This window comes from Pseudopipra pipra, chromosome W (assembly GCF_036250125.1).
Source record: "Pseudopipra pipra isolate bDixPip1 chromosome W, bDixPip1.hap1, whole genome shotgun sequence".
NCBI classification, from domain to species: Eukaryota; Metazoa; Chordata; class Aves; order Passeriformes; family Pipridae; genus Pseudopipra; species Pseudopipra pipra.
The window spans coordinates 22,296,158-22,316,429 of NC_087580.1; the positions used below are offsets into that span (position 1 = coordinate 22,296,158).

Consider the following 20,272-nt stretch of genomic DNA (forward strand, 5'->3'; position numbering starts at 1 on the left):
CTGGGGCAGCTCCTGCCCAGCGTGGGCAGGCACAAGGTCTCTCCAGCTGCTCCTCTCCCCTCCCCAGTGCCACTGTTCTCTGCAGCCTCCTCTTCCTTGCCCAGCACAGCCCTCCTGGCACAGTTGGACACAGCCCTTGTTCTACCCCCTCCTCAGGCACCTGCCCAACCCCCTCAGCTCCAGCCTGATGGCCACAAACCTTCAGGGCAGGGAGGCACCGGGGAAAATGCTGAGGGAACCTTTCAGCTGCACTCCAATCCAATTGGAGGGGTTGGCCTGGAGGAAGAAATCCCTTCTCATCCTCCAGAACCACCAGGACAACCTGTGTTGTGTCCTGGGCACTCCTCTGGAAGTGTGGGCTATGGAAAAGTTTTGGTGTCAGGGATATTGGGAAGGCTGGGCAGTGTCACTGGGAGACCTCTCCCAAACCCTTGGAAAGGCCAGAGCCAGCCCAGAGCTTCCTGGGGCCTTGGCAAAGGCAGACCTGGAACCAGTCTGCAAACAGGGCAGCAAGGAGGGTTGGCAGAGTTCCAGACTGCTCAGGCTCAGCAGGGAAGGGGAGAGGGCAAGTCCTCCTGCAGCCATTCCCAGGCATGGGAAGGACAAGGCAGGGATTGCAGAACCCCTGTGGGAGGGAAAGGAAGGGGATGTTTTGTGCCCAGACTTCAGCAAGGCCTTTGACATGGTCTCCTGTGGTCTCCTTATGGCCAGACTGGTGAGAGTTGGACTGAAGAAGTAGAAGATGTGGTGGGTGAGAAGTTAGCTGAATGAAGAGTGTCCAATAAAATCCATGGCACAAAGTCCTCTTGGCAGCAAATCTGTGAAATCCCTCAGTGACCAGCCCTTGAACACCACTATAGAACATCTTTATTATCTCTCTGTACATTAGGACAAAATGCATTTTCAAGTCCTTTGTGGATGATGCCAAATTTTAGGGAGCCTTTTGAGCAACTTGTCCAGGTTTAAAGACACATATTGGGGTGGGAACTCCAATAAAATGAACTCACTCCCCTTTTATTCCCCACCAGTACAAGGAGACAAAAAGAAGGAGGTCTAAGTGAAAAAATAGCAGTTTACTGACAAGAGATATAGCAGCAAAAACAGCAATACCAACAGAACAGTTCAAAGCAACAGCAGAGAGAGAAATTGCCTCCTCTCTACCCCCTGCCTCAACTCCCTTTTATAAACAGATAAAACCAGGGATCAACACGTGCCTCCCTTCCCCAATTTCCCCTTGAATGGACAAAGAACAAAGAAAAAAAAAAGGGAAAGAGGTGGTAAAGCAAAATCTGGGAAACTCTCTGGTCTTAGATCAGTTGTGCTGCCCAAGAACACGCTGACTGCAGAGGTGTCCAAGCGGGGCAGAGCCGGCGACTCCGGTCCGTGCGGCGGCGGGGGGGAGGCAGCGGCTCTGCTTGATTCCATGGAGTTCTGGGGAGGCACAGTGGCCCCTTGGTTCCATGAAGCTCTGATATGTCTCAGGATTCCTTTTGTTCTAAAGAGACCCCCACATGTCACAATGGTCCCTTTGTTCCATGAGATTCCACAGTGTCCCTGCATTCCTTTGGTTCCATGAGGCCCTGCAGTGTCACACTGACCCCTGATTCCATGATGTTTCAAAGAATCATAATGGTCTCTTGATTTAAGGCCAGCTGCCTTAGGGGGAGTGTGGGCACCCAGACAAGGGAGTTGTCACCCCCCTGGACTCAGCCCTGGGGTCACCACATCTGGACTGGTCTGTCTGTCTGTGAGGTTCCCCATTGTGGAGGAAGGAGGAAGAACTGGAGAGGGTCTAGAGGAGATCTGACAGGATGGAGCTTTTCTTGGTGCTGGAAAGAAAAAGAAACCCCTAAAGTACAGCTTGGAAGGGTCAGACTGAAGATGGGAAAAAAGGAATGTTACTCAAAGAGGAACTTTATGGTGCCAGAGGTCACTAAGATGGTGATAGCGTGGCTTTGTGTTCCAGGGAACAGGCAGAGCTGGTGCAGAGCCATCAGGGAGGGTCTAGAAATGCTGCTGGGAGGGGGTGGGAAAGCAGGAGGGGTGTGTGCAGCCTGCAAGGCCAGAGCAGCAGCAGGGCCAGGGCAGGACAGCCTGCAGGAGAGATGGCCAAGGGCTCTGGCAGGGCTGCAAGGCCCAAAGGCACCCAGGCCTTTGTCCCCTTGCCTCTGGCAGCTGCCTCTGCCACTCAGGCCACCACAAGCCACTTTCCTGGCAGGTTCTGCACTTGGGTTCTGCCTCGCCCCTCCCTCAGGAGCCTGGCAGGGGTTGCCCAGTTTTGGGCCTTTGTTGTTCCTCCCCCTCCCATCCCAGTGCCCCCCAAACAGCCCTGAGCCAGCCGGGAGGGACAGGATCTGCTGGGCCAGGGCCTGGGGCTCAGGCCTTGGCCTTTGTGCTCCACAAAACCAAGGCAGGCTTTGCTCAGCATTGCAGGGGCCTGCCCAGAGCCTTGGTCTGCCTGCACTCCTGGCCTCCAAGGAGCTGCTCCAAGGAGTCCCTGGGGAGGCTTTGGCAGTGCCTGCCCTCAGTGGGGCCCAGCAATGCTTCAAGGCACTTGCAGTTTGGCTTCTGACTTCTTCAGCAGCTGCTTCAATCTTCTCTCAGTACGTGAGGATGATGGACTCATCTCTAAACACACCGTGGGGCTCATTAAAAAAAGGAAAAACAATTTCTTTCTCTTCCATTAATTGTCTTCAGGTCTTCAAGACATAAACAACTAATTAGAGTTGTTTTGTAGTTTAGCTAAGGAGGAAGATTTTAAAGTGGACAACATGGAAAAAATATTTTTTGATGAAAAGGAATGATTTGAACCCAAAGATAAGGGGGCAAAAGTAATTATTAGCCTTTAATTATTGACCTGTTAAACTGTTATCAAGTGATTCAACAGCATTTGCTACAATTTTAACAGTGACTGAATTAGAGATTCCCAACAACATTCACCCCACAGTCAATTCACACCCAGACCCAGGCAGAGATGTGTACACACAATAGCTGGGGGTGGAAAGGTCTCTCTCCCAAATTCTCCTTGTTGTCAGGGAAACACTCCCCCAAATCCCTTTGTGTTTCCCACCAGACAAGGGTCCCAGCTGGAGGAGTGTTTGTGGAGGGGGATCAGAATTGTCCTGGCCATCAGCGCCGCTCTTTGCAGTGTTGCAAACTGGAGGGTTCCCGAGCTGGGAGAGGCTGCCAGAGGTGTCCCACTGAGAGGGAGGTGCTGGGGAGCTGCCAGGGCCTCCCTCAGCCCCGCTGGGTGTGGGCTCACAAGGGGACTGGCTTTAGTTATCTGCTGAATTTCCATCCTGGTGTCAGGAATGACTGGAGTTTCCAAACTATTTGGGAATTGTATCCAAACTGTTCCGTTCGGGTCACAATTCAGGCAGGGAATGTTCCAAGGCTTTCATGGGATGACTGATTATCCTGTGTTCCCCAGATGTTCCACTCCAGATTGTTCCCACCTGTATCATCCAGGAGCACCTGGTCCAGTCCATGGACACTTCCCCACAGCCCTGGTCCAGTCCAGGGGCTCTTCATTGCTCAGCTGGTTTGGTCAAGGCTTGTCAGGAGCTCCTGAGATCACACCTATAAGAAGGATGGGGACAGACTTAGTTGTAATAAGACAAGTGATAATGGTTTTCAACTGAAAAAGAGCAGATTGGAACTAGATAGAAGGAAGAAATTGTTTACACTGAAGGTGATGAAACACTGGCACAGGTTGCCCAGAGAGGTCATAGATGCCCCATCCTTGGAAACATTCAAGACCAGGTTAGAAATGCTGTGAGCAACCTGATCTAGTTGAACGTGTCCCTGTTCATTGCAGGGGGTTGGACTACATGACCTGTAAAGGTCCCATCTGACTCAAACTATTTAGGATTCTATAGTTCTTTCCTACAGAGCCAAGGCTGACAAGGCTGACACAGGTTTCAGACCCAGCTGAGCATCTCCTTTGATGTCCCATCTGGCAACTCTGCTAAAAAGCTGCTGCAAAGAACCTCCAGACCTAAAGGAGCTTTTGTGCTGGGCTCAGCTGTGGCTCTCAGGGCTGGGGGTTGGCTTTTGGCTGCCAGGTGCCCACCAAGGCTCTCTCTCACTCCTCCTCCTTCTCTGCCCACCTTCATGCCTGCAGGGTTGTTTCTCCTACATTTCTCTCACTCCTCTCTGGGTTCCAGCACCCTGGATTTTATCCTTTCTCCAACGGGTTATCACACAGGTGCATCTGGAATTCCTTTTTGGCTCAGCTTTGGGCACTGGCTGGGCCATTTTGGAGTCACCTGAAACTGGCTCTCTCTGACACAGAGATCTCCTCTTCCCCAAGGGAAACCTGCAGCCCCCTCACTGCTACCAAACCTGATCCACAGGGTCATTCAAGTGCCCAGGAATACAGGAGGTCATTGAGCCCATTATTCCTCAGGCTGGTTAAACAAGACTTTGTCCTCTTCCTCTCCCTGACTGCAGGTTCTTTCTGTCAGAGCAGAGCTGGGCTGGACCTCAGCCATGCTTTGCTCCAGAGCCTGCTGGGGTGGGGGAGATGGCAATGGAAGAGTTGGGTTGGACTGGATGATCCTTGTGGGTCCCTTCCAGCTCAGCATATTCTGTCATTCTGTGTTTGTTTGGGTTTGGTTTGGTTGTGTTTGGTCTTTTTCTCCCCCCCTCCCCCTTTTGAATTGCCCTTCCTCTGAACCATGAGTTTTTTCTTCATTGTCTTGGACCTTTGTGGGCACCTGATGGCAGGACAAGTTTATCCAACTCACTCATCTTGACCACATTTTTGGTACAAGTCACCATTAACTAGACGAGGTTTCTCACAGACTCACTGCAACTTGGCCTCATCCACAAAGGAGTGGAAAGTGCATTTCCTCCCATCATCCAGAGACATAATAAAGATGTTCCATAGGAATAGTCAAGGGCTGGTCCCTGATGGATGTCACCTGGGAGTTGCTGCCAAGAGGAATTTGTGCCAAGACTTTTGACCCTCATTAGTCATTTAACTTCCCACCCACCACATGTTTCACTTGTCCAGTCCAGCTCTCACCAGTCTGGCTCTAAGGAGACCACAGGAGACCATGTCAAAGGCCTTGATAAAGTCTGGACACACAACATCCCCTTCTTTTCCCTCCCACAGGGGTTCTGCAATCCCTGTCTTGTCCTTCCCATGCCTGGCAATGGCTGCAGCAGGACTTGCCCTCTCCCCTTCCCTGCTGAGCCTGAGCAGTCTGGAACTCTGCCAACCCTCCTTGCTGCCCTGTTTGCAGACTGGTTCCATGTCTGCCTTTGCCAAGGCCCCAGGAAGCTCTGGAATGGCTCTGGCCTTTCCAAGGGTTTGGGAGAGTCTCCCAGTGACACTGCCCAGCCTTCTCAATATCCCTGACACCAAAACCTTCTCCATTATCCCACAGTTCCAGTTTAGTGCTCAGGACACAACACATATTCTCATGGTTCTTCAGGAGAAAATTAGAAGTGATTTCATTAGAGAGGTCAACGGGTGGAGCAGCCCAGTCTGGTCTGGCCCCACAGCAGTGCCCAGCTGTCATGGTTTGAGATAACCCCAAAATCCAATTCCCTAGCTCCATTCCCCCCTCCCACATCTCAACCTAATGTGAGATGGGCTTTTCCAGACAAAACACACCAGACTCAAAGTGGGGGGAAAGGGAATATATTACAATGACTGTACAAATAAATATAACATCACATTATACACATGATCACAAACTATCTCTACCATGACATATAGTATTTACAATGGATCAGGTCTCCTCTCCCCTCCAAATAAAAGTCCAGGAGGGAAAGAAGGACAGATCCCTTCCAGTCTCTGAGCAGCAGCATCTTCTGAGGCAGCAGTCTGTCTGTCTTCTCCACATGCAGCAGCTGATAGCTGGCTTTCTGCCAGCACTCAACGAGGGAGATATCAAATTCCCTCGGCCCCATCGCCTCAACCAAGGGGTCTTCCGTGGGCTTCGTAACCCCAGACAAGGTCGTTTCACCACGTCATATCACGAAGACACAGGGGGGTCTTCGTGAAGGTCTGGTATCTCTTGCAGGGCCTCTGTGCCCTGTCTCTCAGGCTGCCACCGTGGCAGCAGTGCAAGGGGGGGGAGAAGGTCAACTCCCCCCACATTCCATCTGGCCATCCCGGTCCAGCTCCCGGGACGCTCTGAGCTTCTCAGCTCCTCTCTCTCTCCGGTGCTGCTGTACTCCAAGGGTCCTCTCAAATAGGAGTCCATGTCCCTCTTCTCCAAGAGGGGTCTCAAGGGAGTTTTGGGGGATCTGGTACAGTCTCTTACCCCAAACTCTGTCTCTCTGCTGCTGGCTCTCCTTTTCCCGGTTCTCCTTCCAGGAGTCCTTTCTCTGGTGCTGCATGTTTCTGTTGCTTCTTGGTCTTATCTCTGGCTCTCTGCCACCGTTTCTCTGGTCAGTCCCGGCTGCTGTCTGTGCCCATGGAGACAAACATCTCCCGGCATAACTACAGGCACCTAGCCCAGCTTTACCCTGTTCCAGGTCCCTGCAGCCCCCCCCCAGCCAGGGGCTGGGAGGCCCCAGAGGGTCCAAGGGGCTTAGAGCCCCTTCCTCGTGGCCCTACCACATGGCCACCTCTCCAACAACAATCAAACTACAACTCATCTCTTCCGGTCTGGTTGTGATATGTTTACATTTCTGCAGGAGCGCTCATTGGGCAGAATTTCAAAACTTCCAAGGGTTTCCACCCCTTGGGGTCTACCACTTTTCAGCCTCTGGGGAAAACAAGGTCCAAACCACAACACATCACATCCTCAACTGCGACATCACATCTTCCCCTGTGACATCACATCCTCCTCTGTAACATCACATCCCCCTCTGTGACATCACATCTCTCCTATGACATCACATCCTCCTCTGTGACATCACAGATCTCCTGTGACATCGCATCCTCCTCTGTGACATCCCAACCTCCTCTGTGACATCACAGCTCTCCTATGTCATCACATCCTCCTTGTGACATCGCATGTCTCCTATGACATCACATCCTGCCTGTGACTTCACATCCACCTCTCTACATCACATCCTCCTCTGTGACATCACAGCTCTCCTGTGACATCATAGCTCTAGTGTGACGTCACATCCTTTCTCTGACATCACATCTTCCTCTGAGACATCACATCCTCCCTGCAACATCACAGCTCTCTATGACATCACATCCTCCTCTATGACATCATATCCCCTTCTGTGACATCGCCTGTCTCCTATGACATCACATCCTCCTCTGTGACATCACATCCTCCTCTGTGACATCACAGCTCTACTGTGACATCACAGCTCTACTGTGATATCACATCCTTTCTATGACATCACATCCTCCTTTGTGACATCACATCCTTCTCTGTGACATTGCAGCTCCCGGTGACATCACATCCTCCTTTATGACATCACATCCTCCTCTGTGACATCGCATGTCTCCTATGACATCACATCCTCTCCTGTGACATCATATCCTCCTCCATAACATCAAATGCTTCTCTGTGACATCACATGTCTCCTATAACATCACATCATCCCTGTGACTTCACATCCACCTCTCTACATCACATCCTCCTCTGTGGCATCACATCCACCTCTATGACATCGCAAGTCTCCTATGACATCACATCCTCCGCTGTGACATCACATCCTCCTCTGTGACATGACAGCTCCACTGTGACATCACATCCTCCTCTGTGACATCCCAACCTCCTCTGTGACATCACAGATCTCCTATGTCATCACATCCCCCTCTGTGACATCGCATGTCTCCTATGACATCACATCCTCCTCTGTGACATCACAGCTCTCCTGTGACATCACACCCTTCTCTGCGACATTGCAGCTCCCTGTGACATCACATCCTCCTCTCTGACATCACATCCTCCTCTGTGACATGGCATGACTCCGATGACATCACATCCTTGTCTCAGACATCACATGTCCCCTATGACATCACATCCTCCTCTGTGACATCACGTCTTCCCCTCTGACATCATATCCTCCTCTGTGACATCACATCCCCCTCTGTGACATCACATGTCTCCTATGACATCACATCCTCCTCTGTGACATCACAGCTCCTCTGTGACATCACAGCTCTCCTGTGACATCACATCCTTTCTGTGATATAACATCCTCCTCTGTGACATCGCATGTCTCCTATGACTTGATATCCTTGTCTCAGACATCACGTCTCCTATGACGTCACATCCTCCTCTGTGAAATCACAGATTCCTCGTGACATCACATCCTTCTCTGTGACTTCACATCCACCTCCGGACATCCCATCCCCCTCTGTGACATCACATGTCTCCTATGATGTCACACCCTCCTCAGTGAAATCACAGATTCCTCGTGACATCACATCCTTCTCTGTGACATCACATTCTCCTCTGGACATCACATCCTCCTATGTGACATCCCAACCTCCCCCGTGACATCACATCCTCCTCTGTAACACCACAGCTCTCCTGTTACATCATATCCACCACTGTGACATCACAGCTCTCCTTTGACATCATAGTTCTAGTGTGACATCACATCCTTTCTGTGACATCACATTTTCCTCTGAGACATCACATCCTCCCTGCTACATCACAGCTCTCTATGACATCACATCCTCCTCTGTGACATCATATCCCCTTCTGTGACATCGCATGTTTCCTATGATGTCACATCCTCCTCTGTGACATCACATCCTCCTCTGTGGCATCACAGCTCTCCTATGACATCACAGTTAAACTGTGATATCACATCCTTTCTATGACATCACATCTTCCTATGTGACATCACATCCTTCTTTGTGACATCACATCCTTCTCTGTGACATTGCAGCTCCCTGTGACATCACATCCTCCTTTGTGACATCACATCCCCCTCTGTGACATCATATCTTCTCCTGTGACATCATACCCTCCTCTGTGACATCGCATCCCCCTCTGTGACATCGCATGTCTCCTATGACATCACATCCTGCTCTGTGACATCACAGCTTCCCTGTGACATCACATCCTTCTCTGTTACATTGCAGCTCTCTGTGACATCACATCCTCCTCTGTGACATCACACCCTCCTCTGTGACATCGCATGTCTCCTGTGACATCATATCCTCCTCTGTGACATCACATCCCCATCTGTGACATCACATCTCTCCTATGACATCACATCCTCCTCTGTGACATCACAGCTCCACTGTGACATCACATCCTCCTCTGTGACATCCCAACCTCCTCTGTGACATCACATCCCCCTCTGTGACATCACAGCTCTCCTGTGACTTCACATCCTCCTCTGTGACATCACTGCTCTCCTATGACATCACAGCTCTACTGTGACATCGCATCCTCTCCTGTGACATCATATCCTCCTCCATGACATCAAATGCTTCTCTGTGACATCACATGTCTCCTATGACATCACATCCTCCCTGTGACTTCACATCCACCTCTGGACATCAGAACCTCCTGTGTGACATCATGACACCCCCTGTGACATCGCATGTCTCCTATGACATCACATCCTCCACTGTGAAATCACAGATCCCCTGTGACAACACATCCTTCTCTGTGACATTGCATGTCTCCTATGACGTCACATCCTCCTCTGTGACATCACATCCTCCTCTGTGACATCGCATGTCTCCTATGACAACACATCCTTGTCTCAGACATCACATGTCTCTCCTCACATCCTCCTCTGTGACATCACAGCTCCCCTGTGACATCACATCCTTACTGTGACTTCACATCCTCCTCTGTGACATCCTAACCTCCTCTGTGACATCACAGCTCTCCTATGTCATCACATCCTCCTTATGCCATCACACCCTCCTCTGTGACATCGCATGTCTCCTATGACATCACATTGTCCTCTGTAACATCACAGCTCTCCTGTGACATCACATCCTTCTCTGTTACATTGCAGCTCTCTGTGACATCACACCCTCCTCTGTGACATCACAGCTCTCCTGTGACATCACATCCTTTCTGTGACATAACATCCTCCTCTGTGACATCGCATGTCTCGTATGACTTCACATCCTTGTCTCAGACATCACATGTCTCCTATGGCGTCACATCCACCTCTGTGACATCACATCCTGTCTGTGACATCACATCCTCCTCTGTGACATCACATCCTCCTCTGTGACATCACATCCTCTTCTGCGACATCGCATGTCTCCTATGACATCACCTTCTCTCTGTGTCATCACATCCTCCTCTGTGACATTAAAGCTCTCCTGTCACATCACATCCTCCCTGTGACTTCATATCCACCTCTGTGACATCACATCCTCCTCTGTAACACCACTGCTCTCCTGTGACATCACATCCTCTTCTGTGACATCACAGCTCTCTTGTGACATCATAGCTCTAGTGTGACTTCACATCCTTTCTGTGACATCACGCCTTCTCCTGTGACATCATATCCTCCTCTGTGACATTACATCCCCCTCTGTGACATCGCATGTCTCCTATGACATCACATCCACCTCTGTGACATCACAGCTCCCCTGTGACATCACATCCTCCTCTGTGACATCACATCCTCCCTGTGACATCACATCCACCTCTGGACATCACATCCTCCTATGTGATGTCACATGTCTCCTATGACATCATGTCCCCCTCTGTGACATCACACGCTCCTCTGCGATATCACAGCTTCCTGTGACATCACATCCTCCTCTTTGACATCATATCTTCCCTTGTGGCATCACATCATCCTCCGTGACATCACATCCTCCTCTGTGACATCACAGCTCTACTGTGACATCGCATCCTTCCTGTGACATCACATCCTCCACTGTGAGATCACATCCTCCTCTGTGGCATCACAGCTCTCCTATGACATCACAGCTCTACTGTGACATCACATCCTTTCTGTTACATCACATCTTCCTCTGTGACATCACATCCTCCTCTGTGGCATCACAGCTGTCCTATGTCATCACATCCCCCTCTGTGACATCGCATGTCTCCTATGACGTCACATCCTCCCTGTGACATCACATCCGCCTCTGGACATCACATCCTCCTCTGTGACATCACATCCCCCTCTGTGACATCGCATGTCTCCTATGACATCACATCCTCCTCTGTGACATCACATCCCCCTCTGTGACATCGCATGTCTCCTATGACATCACGTCCTCCTCTGTGACATCACACCCTTGACTGTGACATCACAGCTCCCCTGTGACATCAATCACATCCTCCCTGTGACATCACATCCTCCTTTGTGACATCACATTCTCCTCTGTGAGATAGCATGTCTCCTATGTCATCACAGCTCTCTGTGACATCACATCGTTTTCTGTGACATCGCATGTCTCCTATGACATCACATCCTCCTCTGTGACATCACATCCTCCTCTCTGACTTCACAGCTGTTTTGTGACATCACATCCTCCTGCTCTGTGACATCACAGCTCCCTGTGACATCACATCCTCCTCCGTGGCATCACAGCTCTCCTATGTCATCACATCCTCCTTGTGACATAGCATGTCTCCTGTGACATAACATCCTCCTCTTTGCCATCAAATCCTCCTCTGTGACATCACATCCCTCTCTGTGACATCGCATGTCTCCTATGATATCACATCCTCCTCTGGACATCAGTTCCCCTTCTCTGTCGTCGCATGTTTCCTATGAAATCACATCCTCCTCTGTGACATTACAGCTTCTCTGGGACATCTCATCCTCCTCTGTGACATCGCATGTCTCCTATGACATCACATCCTCCTCTGTGACATCACATCCTCTCCTGTGATATCACATCTCCCCTGTTACATCACTGCTCCCCTGTGACATCACATCCTTCACGTTTCTTTTTATAGATTTACACCCTAAATTGCTGTTTTTCAATGTTTTTTATTCCAAAATGCTTTTAAATCTTTGCATGTTTATGTGTTCTCTTATATAAAAATCATCCATAATGAATCCCCATACATGTGTCATTTGATATGGTCACTTTTCTGTGTTAAGTTCCCTGCAATACACTCTCCTTAAAATATGACAGCTGATCCATTTGGAAACTCACCAAAGGACAGGTGAGCTTCGTTTCTAGTTTCGTTCATTATCTCCTAAGATTTGATATTCAGGGACTGAAACATGATGGTCTCTCCTTCTGTCCTGATCTGTCTCCTCTAAGCCCTCCTTTTCCTGTTCCCGTGGCTTCCATACCTTGTTAGCTTGTCATCCGCCCCAGCTTTACAGCCCCAAATATCACGTTTTTCCTCTCCCCCTGTGAGCCATCACTACTTTTCTCTCAACCCTCTTCCATCCAAGCCAGCAGCTCTTCCCTGCCAGTGCTGCTGCCTGGAGAACCAGAAATCCTGGGCTGTCCTTTGCCTGTTGATAAACAAAGCAGTGGCTTCTTCCCCAGGGGACTGAAAGTGTCACCTCCCCCAGACTGGGGCCTGGAATTCCAACCACATTCCTGACCTTGGGTTTCACAGTCACCCATCAGTTTGGGGGAGGGGAAAAGAAAAAAGGTGAAGAGATTACAGCAGCAAGTGAACTGGGGCTACCTGTACCTTCATTTTCTCAAGCTGTTCTGGAGAAATAAATAAAAATAATACTGGGGGGGGGGGAGATAAAGCAAGTATCAGTTCGCTGAATTTGATCAGGGAATACAGAAGAAGAACATGCCTGCAAACACACATCTGCACTAACTTATCAAACTGTACAGTGAAAAATCTGACCCCAAGGAGTCTGTACAAAACAGTGGGAATGGAATCAGAGAGGGGAAGGAAAAAATCGTCAGCAGTGCCTGTCCCAGTCAAGGGGCATCACTGAGCAGCACCTACATTTCCATGGCTCTCTGAGCAGGTCATTTTTCCTGTGTGCCAAACAGCACATCTGGAAGCTTCTTCCCATTGAAATACTACAGACATTTCAGGGCATCTGAACAGCCAGATTCTTAAAGCACAACGACCTCAAGGCAAGGGAAGAAGTGAGATTCAGTGGCACTTGGCAGAAGCTGCCTGGTGCATTGTGTCAAATGGGTATTTACCAAAAGGAGCAACAAGCTCAAGCCATCAGGGAAAGAGCAAAATGATGAAAGGGTGTTAGCTGCTGAGAATTTCTTTGGGAAGAAGTAGACTGTTACCTTGAGATAGAAATTTGCAATATACCATGGAACCTTATTCAAAGTCCAGCTGGAAAATACCTTCTTGTTTAAAGTGTGAAATAAATCCTAAAGTGTCATCAACTATGTGATTTCTCTTTATTCACAAATTAAAGAAACATAACTCAGAAGTGATCTCACTCTGTGCTCCAGTGAGATTAACATTAGAACAATATTGTCACTGTCTCCTCGTCTCTTGTGCTCCTCACTGGAAGGCACTTGGTGCACCCCTGGATATCCTGCTAATGAGGTAAAAAACTAACCCTTCTAAAGTTCCAGATTTTCCTCACCTGTTTGTACACAGTTGGACAAACTGGACCAAGTTATTACAAGTTATTACTTGAAAGTCACCTGCTGTATTTAGCATTAATTACTCCTTGTTTTGATCGTAGAGGAAAAAAGCTCACACAACACAATCTCTGTGGGCCCAACAGAGAAAACATCCCCAGAGTCTTGTTAGAGCACAAACCTGAAAAAAAGGGATGAGAGAATCACAGAATCATCAACATTGGAAGAGACCTTCCAGATCTTCTAGTCCAACTGTCAACCCAGCACCACCAGAATCACCCCTAAACCCCCTCCCAAAGCACTACATCCAGATGCCACCAGAATGCTTCCAGAGACTCCACCACCTCCCTGGGCTACTTGTTCCAATGCTTCAACACTCTCTCAGTGGAAAAAGGGTTTTTGAATATCTAATATGAACCTTGCCTGATGCAATTTAAGGCCGTTTCATCTCTTCCTGTCACTAAAGGCTTTGCAGAAGAGACCAACCCCCACCCCACTAAAAACCTCCTTTCAGGTCATTGCAGAGAGCAATGAGGTCCCCCCTGAGCCTCCCCTTCTCCAGACTCAACCAGCCCAGTTCCCTCAGCCGTCCCTCAGCAGACATGTTTTCCAGAACCTTCCCCAGCTCCGTTCCCTTCTCTGGACACGCTCCAGCCCCTCAAGGGCCTTTTGGCACTGAGGGGCCAGAACTGGACACAGTACTCCAGGTGGGGCCTCCCCAGTGCCCAGCACAGAGGGGCAATCAGTTCTCTGCTCCTGCTGGCCACACTCTTCTCCACAAAGGCCACGATGCCCTTGGCCTTCTTGCCCCCCTGGGCACACTCTGCCTCATATCCAGTCTCTGTCAAGCAGCACCCCCAAGTCCCTTCCTGCTGAGCAGCTCTCCAGCCCCTCTGCCCCCAGCCTGGAACGTTCCAGGGGGTTGTTGGGAACCAAGGGCAGGCCCTGACACTTGGCCTTATTGATCCAGCCTGTCCAGATCCCTCTGCAGAGCCTTCCTGCCCTCCAGCACATCCACACTCACACCCAGCTCAGTCAGTCTCCCAAACAGGACAAAGTCTGACCACCAGCAGTCCAGGGTGTCAGTTCTGCTGCCCCCTCCTTCCTCTACCTACAGTGGAAAACTCCATCATTTTGGGGTCTCTGTGCCCGTCAGCTCCGACCCCCACATCCCCCACCAGTCCCAGAATCATGGAATGGTTTGGGTTGGAAGGGACCTTAAAGAGCATCTCAGTCCAACCCCTTGCCATGGGCAGGGACACCTTCCACTAGACTCAGAGCTCACAGCCCCATCCAACCTGGCCGTGAACACTTCCAGGGATGGAGCAGCCAGAACTTCTCTGAGAAACCTGTGCCAGGTTCTCTCTACCATCACAGTCCAGAAATGCTTCCTAATATCCCATCTAACCCTTCCCTTTCTCAGTGTGAAGCCATTCCCCTCGTCCTGTCACTCCAGACCCTTGTAAATAGTCTCTCTCCATCTTTCTTGTTGGCTCCCTTCAGGCACTGCAAGGCCACAATTAGGTCACCCCAAAGCCTTCTCTACTCCAGGCTGAAAAATCCCAATTCTCTCAGCCTTTCCTCACAGCAGAGCTGCTCCATCCCTCTGATCCCCTTGGTGTTCCCCTCTGCACTCGCTCCAGCAGGTCCATGTCCTTGCTGTGCTGGAGCCCAGAGCTGGAGGCAGCTCTGCAGGGGTGACAACATTACAGCCCTGTGTGTTCCAGCAAGGACACTGTGGAACCTCTTGGAGTAAAGGGGCCATTGTGACCCTGCAGGGCCTTCTGGACACAAAGGAGCCCTGGGACACTGTGGAATCTCATGGAAGCAAGGGAGCATTGTGACAATGTGAAAACTCATGGAATTAAGAGGCCATTGTGATTCTGCAAGGCCTCATGGAACCAAAGGAACCCTGGGAGACTGTGGAAACTCATGGAATCGAGGGGCCATTGTGACACTGTGAAACTTCATGGAACCAACAGGCCACTGTGACACTGCAGGGCTCAGGGAACCAAAGGATTCCTGGGACACTGTGGAATCTCATGGAACCAAGGGGCCACTGGGATATGTGGGGCCTCCTAGAACCAAAGGAGTCCTGAGACATTTTGCAAACTCATGGAATCAAGGGTCCATTATCACACTACAGAGCCTTACGAAGTCCAATGGACCCTGCAACTCTGTGGAACCTCATGGAATCCAGTGGCCATTCCCACACTGTAAAACCTCATGGATACTGTCAGGTTCCCATTATTAAAAGACATCTCTGCCCAAATTTAGCTGCAAAGGAGACCATGTGCCAAAGTCAGCAGTCCAGGTTTGACTTAACAGTAAATAGGAGGGAGAGAAAGAGAAAGAAATGGAAAGAGAGAGAAGAAAGGGGTGGTGGGAAGCCAGTGAGAGAGAGACAGAGATGAAGTAAATGTATCACCCCATGGAGATCCCTGAGGCTCCCGCCGGTCCTTCTTCACCCTGCTCTGCTCGGTGGAGGGTCCCCATGTTGTGCTTCTGGGCTATCACTTTTATACAGCCCAAGCCCCGGGTATTCAGGGGGGTAGATGCTGTTCCCACAGCTTGGGCTGGCACGTGGACAAGGACTTGCTTCCTTTCCCACAGTTTGCCACGGTGGGAGTTTTGCCCGGTGTGCTTCCAGTCTGCAGGTGGGAATCTTTGTCTGGATGGGTTCCCCAGACCTGCCTTACCAGCCCTGGCTTCCTGTTGGGGCTGTCTGCTCTTTCCCACAGTCTGCACAGTGCAATTCTGTCCTGGGGGCTACTTCCAAAGCTTCACCTCCCTTTAGGCCTTGGAATTAAAGGCCTTCCTGTTTGCCACCAGTGCTTATGTCTTGTGGTGCCTTATGGGATTTTCCTGCTTTGACAGTGTTTTGAGACAGTTCACTGTGCCCTTCAAGTCCTTCCATGTGCACACACACCCCACTCTCACCAGTGTCTGGCCCTCCAAAGAACACCAGCCCTGATGATTTGTAGCTCCAACTCCAGTGGTTGGCACTTGGAGCTCCCTCCGTACCCAGAGCTCAGAGCTCCCTTGTCCCAGAAAGTTTAAAGATGATGTGCCTCATTCTGCCAAGACAACCCTTGGAAAAAAGTGTCCCTCTGTGTTTCCTGGGATCAGAGCACTCTATTGTCACCTTCCAAAACTTTGGAGAGGTCCCAGAGATCTCCCAGGAAGGAATTTGGGGCCTCAAGCCCGTGACCCGTATATAGAGGCTGAGGACTCAGGGGTCAGTGGAGGACAGTAGAGGAGTAGCCTGAGAGGTCTGGAAGGGGGGTGTCAGAGCTGGTGGAGCTTTTCTTCCTGTCAGAAAACAGCCTAAGAAAGAACTAGTGCCACCAAGGGCAGCTGGGGTGGCCTAGACTGGTGACAAGAATAAGAAATTTGCCTCCAAGGCCAGTGTTGTGGTGCAATATGTCACAAAGGAGTCTGGATGAGGCCAAGGCTTTGTGTGTGCAGGAAGAGCCAGGGAGGACGCAGAGATGTCAGTGCAGGAAGGTGCCAGCCAGGTGGGGCAGCCGGGGGGATGACGACAGCCTGCAGGGAAAGGGGCAGGGCATGGACACCGTAGGACAGCCTGGGCTGGAGAGGAGACAGGGAGGGGGAGAAGCTGAAAGGCCCTGCCAGAGCCACCTTCTGCAGGCCTTTGGCCATGGCTGCTGTCTGTGCCCCTGATGCCAGGAGGAGGGGAGTGCCCCTTGCAGCCCTGGGGCCTCATGGCCTCCTTGTCCCTGCTCAGCAGCCTGGCAGGTGCCACCCCATGGGCCTGCCCTTGGCATTGCACATCCCACATCCCAGTGCCCCAGGAAGAGCCCTGAGGAATGAGGCAGGGACAGGATCTGCCTTCCCAGGGGCTGGGGGTCAGGGCTTGGCCTGTTAGATTAAGGAAACAAGTCAAGGTTTCTTCAGCATCAGAGCCACCTTCCCCACTTGTCCATCCTTGGCATCACTGTCTGCAGATTTCTTCTCTAACTGGAACCTGGGGACACGTTCTCAGTTGTGTCCCTCAGTGAGACTCATTAGCACGACAAGAAACTTGAGTGTTTCAATCTCACTTTGACTTCCTGAAAAGTTGTTTGAACTTCCTCTCAGGGACTGAGTCTCATGTAAACAACATCAACTCCCCTGAGGGTCATGAAATGCCTGGGGCTGTTGCTGTGCTGCTGAGCTGGGCCGGGCTCCTGGCACACAGGGAGCTCCTGGCAAGCAAGAAGAGCTTCAAAGAGACAGCTCTGCTGGTGAGCAGCTCCTCTGCACAGCCCAGCAGGGCTGAGGGCACTGCCAGGCCAGCTCAGGGACACCAGCAGGGCACAGACAGAGCTTCAAGGGGCTCAGCACTGGCAGGATGGCTGAGAGCTCCCTGCAGGAGGAATCTTGGCAGAGCTGCACATGGTGAGTCTGTGGCTGCAGGGCAGTGCAGGGGCAGCTCCTGGAGGCATCTCCTAAAGCTGGCCCAGCCCCAGCTGATGGGATGGGGGAGCAGGGGCTGTTTTGGGGCACTTTGGCAGAGCTGTGAAGCCGGGGGTGCAGCCAGGGGTGCCCAGGGCTGTGGGGCAGAGCAGGGTCCTGCAGCCCAGGGCGCTGTGCTGGGCAGGGACTCTGCTGCCTGCCCGGGGCAGCTCTCAGCCGGCCCGGGGAGCTACTCCCAGGGCTGGGGCACAAGGGCTGTGGGCAAGGAGCAAACCTGGCAGCTGAGGCAGGATCTTTTCCATGTCTCTCTGTTGCAGGGTCAGACCTGCTCACAGCCCCACACCACTACACCATATTGAATGGAGAATTTTTAGCAAAGCTCACAAAAGACAGGGGCTACAGGAAAGGAATTAGTCCTGAGGTGTGTTTCCTGCTCAGGCATTGTAGCAGAGACATTGTTCTCTCAGGTCAGGAGGCTGCACTGAAATTCCAACTCTTTTACTCTCAGAGATGAATATTTCAGGCAGGATCAGAAATGAGCACAGGATCCTGGGCAGTGCTGAGCCTTCCCTTGGGGGTGGGCACTCTCCTGTGCCAGCCCTTGGCTTCCCTGCTGGAGGGCTCCTGTCCTGCTCTGTCCAGCACAGCTGCACCTCTGGGCTGGCACAGGGGACACTTCCCAGAGCTGCCCTTTCCAGCAGCACTGCCCTGCTCTCAGCACAGATCTTGGTGGGGTTTTTAAAGATGAATCTGTGTGTGAAGTCATCTTCAAGGCAGCCCAAGGGAAAGTGCAGGGCAGATGGGAAACAGGCTGAGAGGCACTGCAGCTCTCCTGGCTCTGCAATAAGCAATGGAGAGCTCAGCCCTTCTGCCTGTCCTGGCTCAACACTCTTCAGATTTGTCATCAGAAAAATTTGCCCCTAAAGAAACACCCCTGAGATGTTATGATTGTAACCAAAAAACTCAGTCAAAATTATTTTAAGGATACACTGTGCCTCTCTTCTGCAGCCCAAAGTGCTCCAAGACAACAGTACAGGAATTGAACTTTTCCATCAAAGCTGGGTTCCATGTGACATTCCCTGGGACCATGAGAGCTGTCCCAAACCAGCTCCATGTCTGCACTGCAGCAGAGCAAAGCTGAGTCCTTGGCAGCACATGGGCAGAGCTCCTGCTCCTCACAGCACCCTCAGAGAGCACAAACCAGAGAAAAGAAAGGCCTTGACTTGGAGGGGATTTCCCTGACAACTGCACTGGCTTTGCTGAGAGGGGGCTGCCTTAATTGTTCCCTGTGCTTTCCTTTTCTGAACAGACCCTGTCCTAAGGAACAGCAAATGTCCAACAGCAGCTCCATGGCCCAGTTCCTCCTCCTGGCATTGGCAGACAGGCGGGAGCTGCAGCTCCTGCACTTCTGGCTCTTCCTGGCCATCTCCCTGGCTGCCCTCCTGGTCAACGGCCTCATCCTCAGCGCCGTAGCCTGCGACCACCACCTGCACACCCCCATGGGCTTCTTCCTGCTCAACCTCTCCCTCACAGACCTGGGCTGCATCTGCACCACTGTCCCCAAAGCCATGCACAACTCCCTCCATAACACCACAACCATCTCCTACAAGGGATGTGCTGCACAGCTCTTTTTCTTTCTGTTCTTCATCTTAGCAGAGTATTTCCTCCTCACCATCATGTGCTACGACCGCTACGTTGCCATCTGCAAACCCCTGCACTACGGGACCCTCCTGGGCAGCAGAGCTTGTGCCCACATGGCAGCAGCTGCCTGGGCCACTGGCTTTCTCAATGCTCTGCTGCACACAGCCAGTATATTTTCTCTGCCCCTGTGCCAGGGCAATGCCCTGGGCCAGTTCTTCTGTGAAATCCCCCCCATCCTCAAGCTCTCCTGCTCACACTCAGGCTACCTCAGGGAAATTGGGCTCATTGGGGTTAATGCCAGTTTAGTGTTCGGTTGTTTCATTTTCATTGTCTTCTCCTATGTGCAGATCTTCAGGGCTGTGCTGAGGATCCCCTCTCAGCAGGGACGGCACAAAGCCTTTTCCACGTGCCTCCCTCACCTGGCCGTGGTCTCCCTGTTTGTCAGCACTGGCATATTTTCCAACCTCAAGGCCCCCTCCATCTCCTCCCCAACCCTGGATCTGACCCTGTCAGTTCTGTACTCGGTGGTACCTCCAGCACTGAACCCCCACATCTACAGCCTGAGGAACCAGGAGCTCAAGGATGCCCTGAGGAATTTGATGACTGGATGCTTTTCAGGAGCATCAAACTGCCTGGTTTCTGCTATGTAGCATGCAGAATGGAACTCACTAATGGCCCAACCTCCCCTCTCAGTTTTTTTGTACAGGTCATTGGGTTCTTCTTGCAATATACTTCTGGGCAATGAAATATTATTATGCATCTGCCTTCTTGTTTAGTGTCTACCCATTAAATTTGACCCAG

General features: G+C 51.2%; 1 long non-coding RNA gene across 1 annotated transcript in view; it reads right to left on the bottom strand.

Annotated features, from left to right (window-relative positions):
- Positions 1-20,272, bottom strand: part of LOC135405712 (uncharacterized) — a 958,894-nt gene that overhangs the window by 533,405 nt on the left and 405,217 nt on the right. The gene's annotated exons all lie outside the window — the stretch shown is intronic.